We start from the raw sequence: 10,152 nt of genomic DNA, 5'->3' as shown, positions 1-10,152 counted from the left end.
AAGCAGGATCTTTAATGTTTTCTGATCTGCCTTGAGCTGTCTTCCTGAGCTTCCCACCCTACTTATGATTAGGTATAGAATTCCAGTAATTTGTCAAGTTTTCAATTCACCCACTCTATAGATTTCAGATATTCAGTAAATCCCGACTCTTTTGGGCTTTTTTAAAATTTTGGGTTTATTTTTTATTTGGAGAGTTCCCACACAATCAAATCTCTGTCAGGACCTGGGAAGGGAATGAGAACCCTTCTGATGGCCTACATTTCGTGTGGCACCTGACATTTGGTGCCACCCAAGGTTTCCCTCAAAACTGTAAACTGGGTTAGTGTTGTACCTCCTGAGCAATCAGTGTCTCTTAATACAGTAAATGAAGCCCAGACTTGTTATATTTGATAAGACCTGAGCCTATTGCAATATGAACTAAAAATTCATGAGAAGGGTGTGGGGCTTTTTCCTGCTGAACTGGGTCACTTTTCCCTTGCCATGCATAATCCTTTATTATACCAGCAGAATTATTATACAGAGTGCATTTAATTTTCCACACATAATGAAGACAAGCACTCACAACAACTCGTGATGGCTCTTTGGAAAGTAAATATTTAATTTTTGAATGCATACATTTGTTCTTCATTAGAAGATACAGAACTAATTATTCCCTGAGTATTATAATAAAATTAAAGCAGCACAGCCATGGTGTACTTGTAAAATGCATATGTAATTGCAACAAGGGAGGAGAAAAATGGAAATTTCATTAGGGAGAGGCAATGTTTTACAAAACTCCTTGATAAAGGAGATCCCTCATATAGGATGAGTTCTTGGAAGTATCTAGGCACAGGAGGTTATGCTTTGTGAACACCCACCCCATGGCTTAGAACAGCCTTTCCAAGTGCTGCAAGGAATATTACCACTTGGATACAAATAAATTATCAAGGATGCAGTAGACTTTCATTGAGATATTCTATACAGTCATCACAATACACGCAAGTTTTGAAGTGAGTAGATGTCTAGTTGCTATATAAGCAGAATACAGTGATATAGCTCACTGCATCTACAGAAGTGTCTCATGAAATGCATAATGAATGGCTGAAAGAAATGCTCTTAGGAGAGGAAAAATGGGACTCAGTGTGTGTCATAAATTTTGGTAACAGAATTTTAAACAGGGATACCGGTTATAGATTTCAAGCCCCTCCCCCCCCCCTTGAGCAGCAACTAAATCTTCCTTTCTTTTCAGTAAAGTCATGTTAAAACAACTCCATTCCAGCACTAATGCTGACATCCTGATCCCTGCTGTTGCACTGATACGACTGGAGTATTTTCAAGGTCATTGCAGTCAGTAAAAACTCTTCTTGATGTCAGTTGGGATTTGGGTTTTCCTTGTCCTTTATGAGTGTTGTAAAAAATGTAGAGTATTGGTGTAAAACAGCATGACACCTGGGAGCCTGCATATATATACAGAAACCTTATGAGACAGTTACTCCTTTTCCCGTGCAGGCACACAGAAGATGTTATCAATACTTCTAGCATCTGTTTTCAAAGATAGACAAAGACCTTGACAAGCCTGGGGAACAGGTTAACAAGAGCCTCATGACATTCCGTGAGGACAAACACAGCAAGTCCTGCCTCTGGGATGCATCGGCAGCATTGGCTGGGGACTGGCAGGCTGGGGGGAGCTCTGCGGACAGGACCTGGGGGTCCTGGTGGGCCATAAGCTGAATGTGAGCAGTGGGTTTAAGATGCTGAAGCCTGACTGTGTGTCAGGCTATTTGGTTAAGACTGTAGCCAACAGATCAACCATTCCCCTTGACTCAGCGCTTGTGAGGTTCCATCTCACAGTTGGAAAACTGTTTTTGGTGTACCCCGGTGCTAGAGAGAGGTCAACAAGTGGGAGTGAGTCCAGCAGAGGGTCAATGGGATGTTCAGGAGGCTGGAGCACGTGGTATGTCAGGAGAGTCTAAGAGTGCTGAGTTTATTTAGCCTGGAGAAGGTAAGCTAAGGGGACATCTGATTGCTATCTTCCACTAATGGAAGGGGATTGTATAGAAGATGGAGTCAGAGTCTCTGCAGCAGCGTGCTGCAGAATGATGAGGTAATGGTCATGTGTTGGAGCAAGGGGAAGCCCAGAGCAGCTGTGGGTGCCCCATCCCCGGCATGTCCAAGGCCAGGCTGGACGGGGCTGGGAGCCACCTGGGTGGGTGGGAGGTGTCCCTGCCTGTGGCAGGGGGCTGGGACTGGGTGATCTTTAAGGTCCCTTCCAACCCAAGCCAGTCTGTGATTCTATGAAATTTTGTCCTTTGATATATGGAAAAAAATAATTAGAATAAGGGTTATGCAGCACAGAAACAGATTCCCTGGAGAGGCTGTGGGCTCTCCATCCTTGAAATTTGTCTGAACTGAGCTGGGCAAGGCCCTCTGCAACCTCCCTTAGCAGCAAAGTTGTCCTTGCTTTGATCAGGAGGCTGGACTGGAGGCATTCAGAGGTCCCTTCTCACCTCAATTATTCTCTGACTTCATGTCAGAAAGTTGCTAGTACCTGTGATATATGGCGAGACCATAAAAAAAAAAAAAAAAAAAAAAAGCTGTTAGTATGGCACTCAATCCTTCAGTAAATATGTTCCATGTGGATATTTATAGTCCTGCCTGCTAACCTTCAGTGAGAACAGAAAGTTTTTACTCCCATAAGCTCCATGCAGCTGCCAGCAGAGATAGTGAAAGCCTTTCCCTCCTTCCCTCACCTACAGCATCGCTCTGTGGATGCTCGTTGGCTCCAGCTCGGCAGGCCCTGTGATATCTATGGATTTGTGTGAGTGTCTGAAAGGATCTAATTTAAAAAGAAAACTGTCTCTTCCAGGCAGTGCTGGTATCTGTGGGTGAGTTTGGTTGGCTCTTAGATCATGTGTTGATTTCAGGGACAAGACTAAAAAGAGGAGAGAAAAAAGAAAGTTCCCCATCTGCTCCTTCTGTCCTTGAGGATGCATGTGTGTGCCTTGCTGGAGGCTCTCCAGAAGCACCGTCGGGGTGGTTCCTGGGGCTCTGACCGTGGGTGGGGGTGAACTTACCCCCCTCCCTCCCAGCTGCCCCTTCCCCATGATTCCTGGCTGGAGTAGGCGCCCTGACCACCCGAGGCAGCTTGCACTTGGGGAGCTGCTTCAGCCCGGTGTACCCTGGTAGCCTTTGGGGTAAAATAAAAGGGAATTGGGTGGACACCGAAGGCTCCCTACAGATCTACCTGGTGTTTGTGAGACCTCTTCCCTCATTATGCTTCTGGGTACAGAGCAGCAAGAAATTCTCAGGACAGTTTGATTTCCATGGGGATGCCTTTCTTTCCCTGCCAGCATTTCTCTCTTAGCTGTATCATCTCTAATGAAATTGCCCGATCCATGTTAGGTTTGTAATCTAAACGGAGTGCTATAGATTAACAGTTGCTGCTGCTTTATCATTGAAATGAGAGTCATGGGATCAATTTAACTGTTCCTTGCTTCATTATTTGCTTAAGACAATAGAGTCATCTCTGCAAATTCTATTGCTTTGTGGGTATTTTTAGCTTAATTATCATAGATATTAGCTACAATCAACAACGATTTCCTAGGTGCCTGCACTTGCTCCCTGGAACACTAGGTTTTATAGGCTTTGTACTTTTAACTTGCCTTCCTTTTTGTATTCAATCCAGTCAGGGCTCAGAAAAAAGCAACCAAATGACCAAAAAAACCCCCAATCCAACTTATTTTGCAAAAACATTAATTCTTTCCTAGTAGTTTATTTTAAGAATTAAAGGCATAGTGATGATTGTGCCTTCTGTTATATGCGTTGCTAAATATTCTGGCAGTTGAGCCTGTGTAGGGATGATGGGGACTTCAGCTTTTTTAGGGGGGCTATTTAAAATACTTCAGAATAAATAAAAAACTTGCTTTGAAGTGAGCTGTCAGCAAGGCCTGGCTGATCACAGGTTTATCCTTTTTTGCAAGGTATGAAAAGCTAAAGAGAGACATGTTGCACAGATGCCCGCACCCAGCCGCAGCGGGTTTGTTCCTGCCTGTCCAGGCAGTGACCACAGGGCCTGATCTAGAGGTCAGCGCCTCCAATGAAGGAGTTAGTTAGGTTCATACGACCTGAATTGAGATAAAAATCTAGCCTACAGTATTGCCACCATAGGTTTTAGGTGTTTTTTCTTTTAATCCTTCCATATAATTTACTAGACTCCTAAATCATAAGCTCACCTATTGCTGATATTTGGACTAGCATCCCCCAGCTGGCTCAGCGAAGGGGAAAGGGGCAGGGGAAAGCTCCCCCTGTCCATCGAGTACACTGCATTTTGGGTCCTGGCATGAGTTCATTTGAAGTTTGCTGGACAACTTTATGCAGAATATGTAAACAAAAACCTCTCTGATCAGTTGGAGTGTAGCTGGACATCCCAGCACAATAAAGAAATCAGTCTGCAGTTTTGCTTATACTGCCTATCTTCCTTTTAAAACATAGCAGGAAAAAGGCCTTTTAACATTTCTTATGAGTGCCGGTAAAAGCACTAGGCAGTTTCTTGCATTTGAAGTGCTGAAAAAGCAATTCTAATATTTAGTTTAATGTAACATAAACATGTTTAGCTTCCAGTCAATATTTTCCCAACCATTTAGATTACTTCCATGTACATTAAACATAACCACTGGAAACCTCTTAAATTCCTTTCAAATTGCATCCCCCACAAGATAATATTTTAAGAAAAAAAATTAAAGTTCTTAAGATAGGCATAATTACCCTTATGTCATGGTCCTTTGTCTTGTACCTTATCTTCTCCTTTCCTGCTTTTCCCCTTCCTCTCAAAGCAGGTAAGAGCAGGAAAACAGGACTAATTTTATATCCATTTTAACAGATGGAAAACTAGTAAAAGTGGTAGCAAGAGCAATGAGGCTCTATTTTAGCACTGCACCTCAGATCTTGTAGGATTTACATGTGTTACTTAGGTGGTTGGATGCTCTGCTGTATGCAGGCATAAGGATTTTGCCCAAGGATGCAAAGAATAATTAAAAATGAATACATGAATTCAGGTTCAATGCCACTTCCATTGGAGTGTACTCTTTATTGCTTTACTTTCAATTTAGCCGTTCAAATTGTGGACACTTTTCTGTAAAGGTGAGCTTTGGCAAGTGTCCTTAGTCAGCGAAGCCTGCCTGAATGAATTTTTGCTGTCCAAACAGATGTCAACCATATGCAGGAGGAAGAAGTATGAGTGGCGTTTGTTGTTTGTATACAAATGTCAAATACTGGAGTTGCTAGCTACAATATATTAAACCAGGGCCAACGCTGGTCCCACCTAGTCCCATCAGAGGGGCAGCAGCAATGCTCCCAGGCAGGGACCTTGGTGGTGCCGTGGTGGGAGCGGTGCCGTTCTCTGCTGCTCTGCATGCATCCCCCCTGCAGTCCTTCACCATGCCGCCCATCTGCACACTTCTCCATAATTTTGCCTGCAGTAGAGAGGCTTTCTTCTTGAAAATAAAAACAACGAAGATTTAATAAGGAGATTTATCTTTTCTTTGATAAGACTGTGGCTGTAATAGAGCTTGCCTGCCTGCATAGTCCCAGTGGAGCAGACAGAAACTCCAATATATTTGCTCCTTTAGTATTATTTGACCAGCTAAAAATTCAAGCCAAAGATTGCTTGTATTGCAAGAATGCAAATACCTTTTTTCACAATATTAGAACAAAAAACTATACACATATCTGTAGGTGGGATGGAAATGAGTGCTTGCTAGTGTATAGCTGTGGGAAATAAATTGCTACCACATGATTTTTTTTTTTTTCAGTGCCAGTCTAACATATCACAATTCTGAGAGATGCTAAAGAAGGCTTTTCAAGTAGAAGCTTCCAGTGAGACAGTGGTGTCTGCACAAACAAACTACAGACTAGAAAACTGAAAAAATATTTATGTTGGTAAATACTGCCTCACCTAACAAGTGCCTCAGTAACTTAATATTCACCCTACCTGAGGTAGCTGTGCAATTCTCACCACCCGTGTGCAGAATGATTCTGTATCTCCCAGATCTTCTACTGTCGAAATCTACAGGCTCTTCATAGCTGGTGAAAGGCTGTTCCTTCGCTGTGCTGGCCATGGACGGTGCCCTTCAGTCTTGCCCTGGAGCAGATCAGCAAAAACATTTAGTGTGTCTCCACTGTGTGTCTCTCCTTCCTTCAGTCTTTTTGTTGTAGCTATGACTGTCCTTCTTAAAATAAATGCTCTGCAAGTTATTAACCTGTTTTCCATCACCTCAAGACAGATTTCTCACCTAGGTTCTGTGAGGCTAACAGGAGCTCCAAAGGCTGTGTGTGCTGGGGCAGGGTGCTCTCTGCACGTCGCAGGCTGCTGGAGGGGCTGCGTTTTGCCTTCTAGGACTGAGCACTACAGCGGTGAGAATTTTGGGGAACAATGCTAATTCCTTTATACCTTGGTTGAATTAGTATTGATTAGGGAGGTGATAGAAACCAGACTTTCTCTTACAGCCATAATTTGAACTATTACACTCACTGATTTGGTTTAAAATCTTTGCTTTTTTAGTAAAGGCTCTCGTGTAAGAACCTGTCGTTCAACCAGGAAATCACTGCTTTAGAGCTCTAACGTCAACCCATGGTCTGAGCCTAAACCAGATGTTTTCTGTACTACCAATTTGATTTTACCTGCCACAGGTACAGACGCCTCCAGAGTCCTCGCTACAGATTCTTGTCACCTTCTCTCTTACAATGCCTGCCTGTAAAGTCAACAGTTTCCTCATGGTGGTGTTTGAATACCAGATTTTTATACAGTACATAGGTTAGGACTGTACCATGTGATACTTTGATGCCACTATGATAATATTTGATCCATATGGATTTTTTTCCTTTCATGGTAGAGCTCTGTCCATGGATGGTGTGAAACAAGAAGGAGCCTGCAGCAAGAACCTGACATGCAGTCACTGTCCCATGTGGCCAGAAATAACAACCAGGGGTGGCTGTGCTGTTCTCACCCGGCAGAAGCCACGCTCCCAGAGGGAACACGCAAGCAGAGTGCTATCACAACCAGCACCACTGGAGGAATGGGCTAACTGCGAGAAAAAATAGAGCTTGCCTCTTGTTAGCAATGCTGTACTGCAGACTCTCCTCCATTCTTACCTACAGTCTTCTCCAGTTGTGGTGGGATGGCAGATTTGATATTTAAGTAGTTGATGAAGTAGGGGAAGATGACCCCTTCTGATGATCTGGTGCAGGTATGGGGTTAATAGTGCGGGGCAGCTGGGGTGGGAAGCCAGGTACCGTTACCGTCTATTAGCCAAGCACACCTCGTCCCTGATGAGAGGGGCTCTTGTGTGGCTCCTACCAAAACCAAGGAAAATATGTCCGTCCCCTTAGTCCAGGGAGTTTGTAACGTGCTTTGGGATTCTCTGAGGTGAAATGAGTGTTTGTCACTGCTGTTCATCTGAGGAATGTTTTGGGAAGCAATTACCATCTGCCTACTGCCTGAAGAGGGAGAAACCCAGCAAGTTCTGATAATAACATAATGACTGCAATTCCAGGTCACAAGTTCTCAACCAAACCTCGATTCAGATAAGGAAGCCATTAGGGATTATTTAACATGGCAGTAACTCTAATTTACAGCATCTTCATTATTCGACTGAAGCCAGTGACTGTCCTACTTTTCTACTGTAGCAGTGTCATCACCTAGATGATCTCTGCTCTCGCAGCTTTCCTGCAGCAGGTACCCCTGTGTCCTCAGCAATTCGTGGGTGGATCTGTGTCCTATGGGATGGAAGTTTTGCTCCTGTGATTTATCCAGCCTAGACCATTGCCAATCAACTACAGTCTCAAGGCTCCTTCTGCAAGGACAAGTGACTTGGCCTTTGGTCTCATAAATAAAGTTTCTCACTGGAACTAGTTTATTATCCCATAAAACCTTTCAACCCATTAATGAGGAGAGCATGAAGCATATCAAATGGGCAGTAATTGCTATAAGAAAGCTGGATACTGCGGCCTGGCCTGATAGGGAATGTTCCAGCCTAATTTATTTTCAGAACTATAATCTTAACAAATATTTGTGGATAGGTGGGATTTTCCTACTGTTTCTAAGGCTGAGGAGTAAGTGGCTGGTGCAATCCTACCCGTTTGTTTTCAAGTAGCTATACAGCATAGGCAGAGTGGGGTGGCTTTCTCAAAGGGGTATGGAAACATCTTGGGACTGCAGAGAAAGCCAAGAAAACAATGGCTTTGGTTTTGCCTGGATCATTTATTGCTTACAGTTCAACTGTGCTTTTATGAAGGCAAGGTGAATTTAAATGTAAAGCAGTAGAGAAATCCACTGGGAGAAAGATAAAAGAGTCTGAAGCCATTACAGGCAAGTGGACTAATTCATGGTATGAATCTGAAGAGCAAGTACATGTGAGGCTTAACAATGTCTTGTCTTATTTTTGGGATTATCATTTTCAATTGTCGACACTTGAGCGGGGGTGGAGAGGATACAACCGCGCAGCTGGCTGCGTCTTCCAAAGGAAGGTGAGGAGTCCTTGGGAGGGATGGGAGCAGACCCAGCTGCCCCAGTGCCTGCTGCTCGGTTCTGACCTTGCAGGCTGGTTTTTGCTGAGATCTAGTCCGTGGAGAAAGGCTCGGTTCTCCTCGGAGTGGTGTGTGCTCATTCAAACTTCTTCCATGCATTCAAAACCCAAAGAAAATTTTCTTGACAAGGGCATGAGAAAAGCCAAATAATTCTCTAAGTTCTAATTAGAGCCCTAGGCCAGTACCAACTGCCAGCGTCCCAGTGCTCGTCTTCCCTCCTACCCACAGCTGCTTCACGCACACCAGTGACCTTTGTGCGTGCTCTGCCTGCCACCCCCCAGCACGCAGGCTAGCCGGCGTCCATCAGGAGACATTTACACATTGCGGGAAAGTTACTCGTACAAGTATCACCATGAGATCAGAGCGGGAAGCTGGATGTATTAAAAAAATTGGTGTAGATATAGTACTTTACTACTGCAGAAGGTCTGGTGCGCTGACCTGAGCCCTTTAGATGTTTCAAGGGTAATACCAGTGGTTTCGCTGTAATAAAGCAACAATATTAGAACTATTCCAAGTGACAAAGAACTGTGGTTCATTCCAAAATTTTCTGTTGCAGATCATAAAACACAAGTGAAGAAATTCTTCCTCCAGTGATTGTTCACTTCTTGCTATTTATTTTTAAATATTAAGAATCTTTTTGGCCACTCTTAAAAATGCTGAATGATGTGCTATTCCACGCAATGGGATAAGCCACAACAGATTCAAGGACTTAGCATGAGCTGAAAAATGAAGGAAAAAGAGCTGAGCCAACTGGTACTTTGCAAGTCCACCTTATGATAATTAATACCTGGCTCTCTTGCTTCTCAGAGGAATCAGTCCAATTTTTCCACCCTGAGGGACAAAGAAAACTCCAGTCCAAATGGCTGTTAGTGTGGATTGGCCAAAACTGCAAAGAAAGAAAAATTGTGTAAGTGTCCATGAGAGAGGAAAAGCAGCTCTCTTTCTGCATCTTAATGGCAGCATAAAATGACCAGCACTTCTGCAGCGGCTTACGGGGTCACATTTCCCATTACCGTGGAGAGAGCAGAAGGCAGAATGCATAACTACAGATACCACAGTGCTGTCTTCTCTGCTTCTCAAAATGCTTCTCCTGTGGTTAAATAAAACTCTGAGGTGCTTTGGTTGTGCTATTCCCATCTGCTTTCATTGCCCTTTTTTTTTTTTTTTTTTTTTTTTTTAAATAGCAATGGAATATGCTGAGCTGCAAATGCTGTTACTCGCTGCATTCTTCCTCATCCCTGGAGCTATATGTTCATTTCCAGCTTGTAAAAATAACCTGTTTATTCCATTTCTAAGTCCTGTGTGAGACGGTTCTGACTTTCCCTGTGCTGGCTCCCTGTAGTTTGATCACATCTGGCTGCCCACCGATGTGCTTTGCCTCAGCTATGGAGATTTCCTTCTCCAGGCAGTTGCAGAGCAATTCTCTCCGGCAGCAGAGAACGATGGCTGGTGCAAAAATCTCTGTGTTGGATTAATTGCAAGCCTCGCTATTAACTTCAGAGAAAGCAGTACAATGCCTTAACTGATCCTGGAGGATTTTGGGGATCCTTTCTTTTTCTGATTGTCTCTAGTCGGTCCAAATAGATGACC

Source organism: Falco biarmicus, chromosome 4, assembly GCF_023638135.1.
Source record: "Falco biarmicus isolate bFalBia1 chromosome 4, bFalBia1.pri, whole genome shotgun sequence".
NCBI lineage: Eukaryota > Metazoa > Chordata > Aves > Falconiformes > Falconidae > Falco > Falco biarmicus.
Note: the sequence above shows the minus strand (reverse complement) of the source record.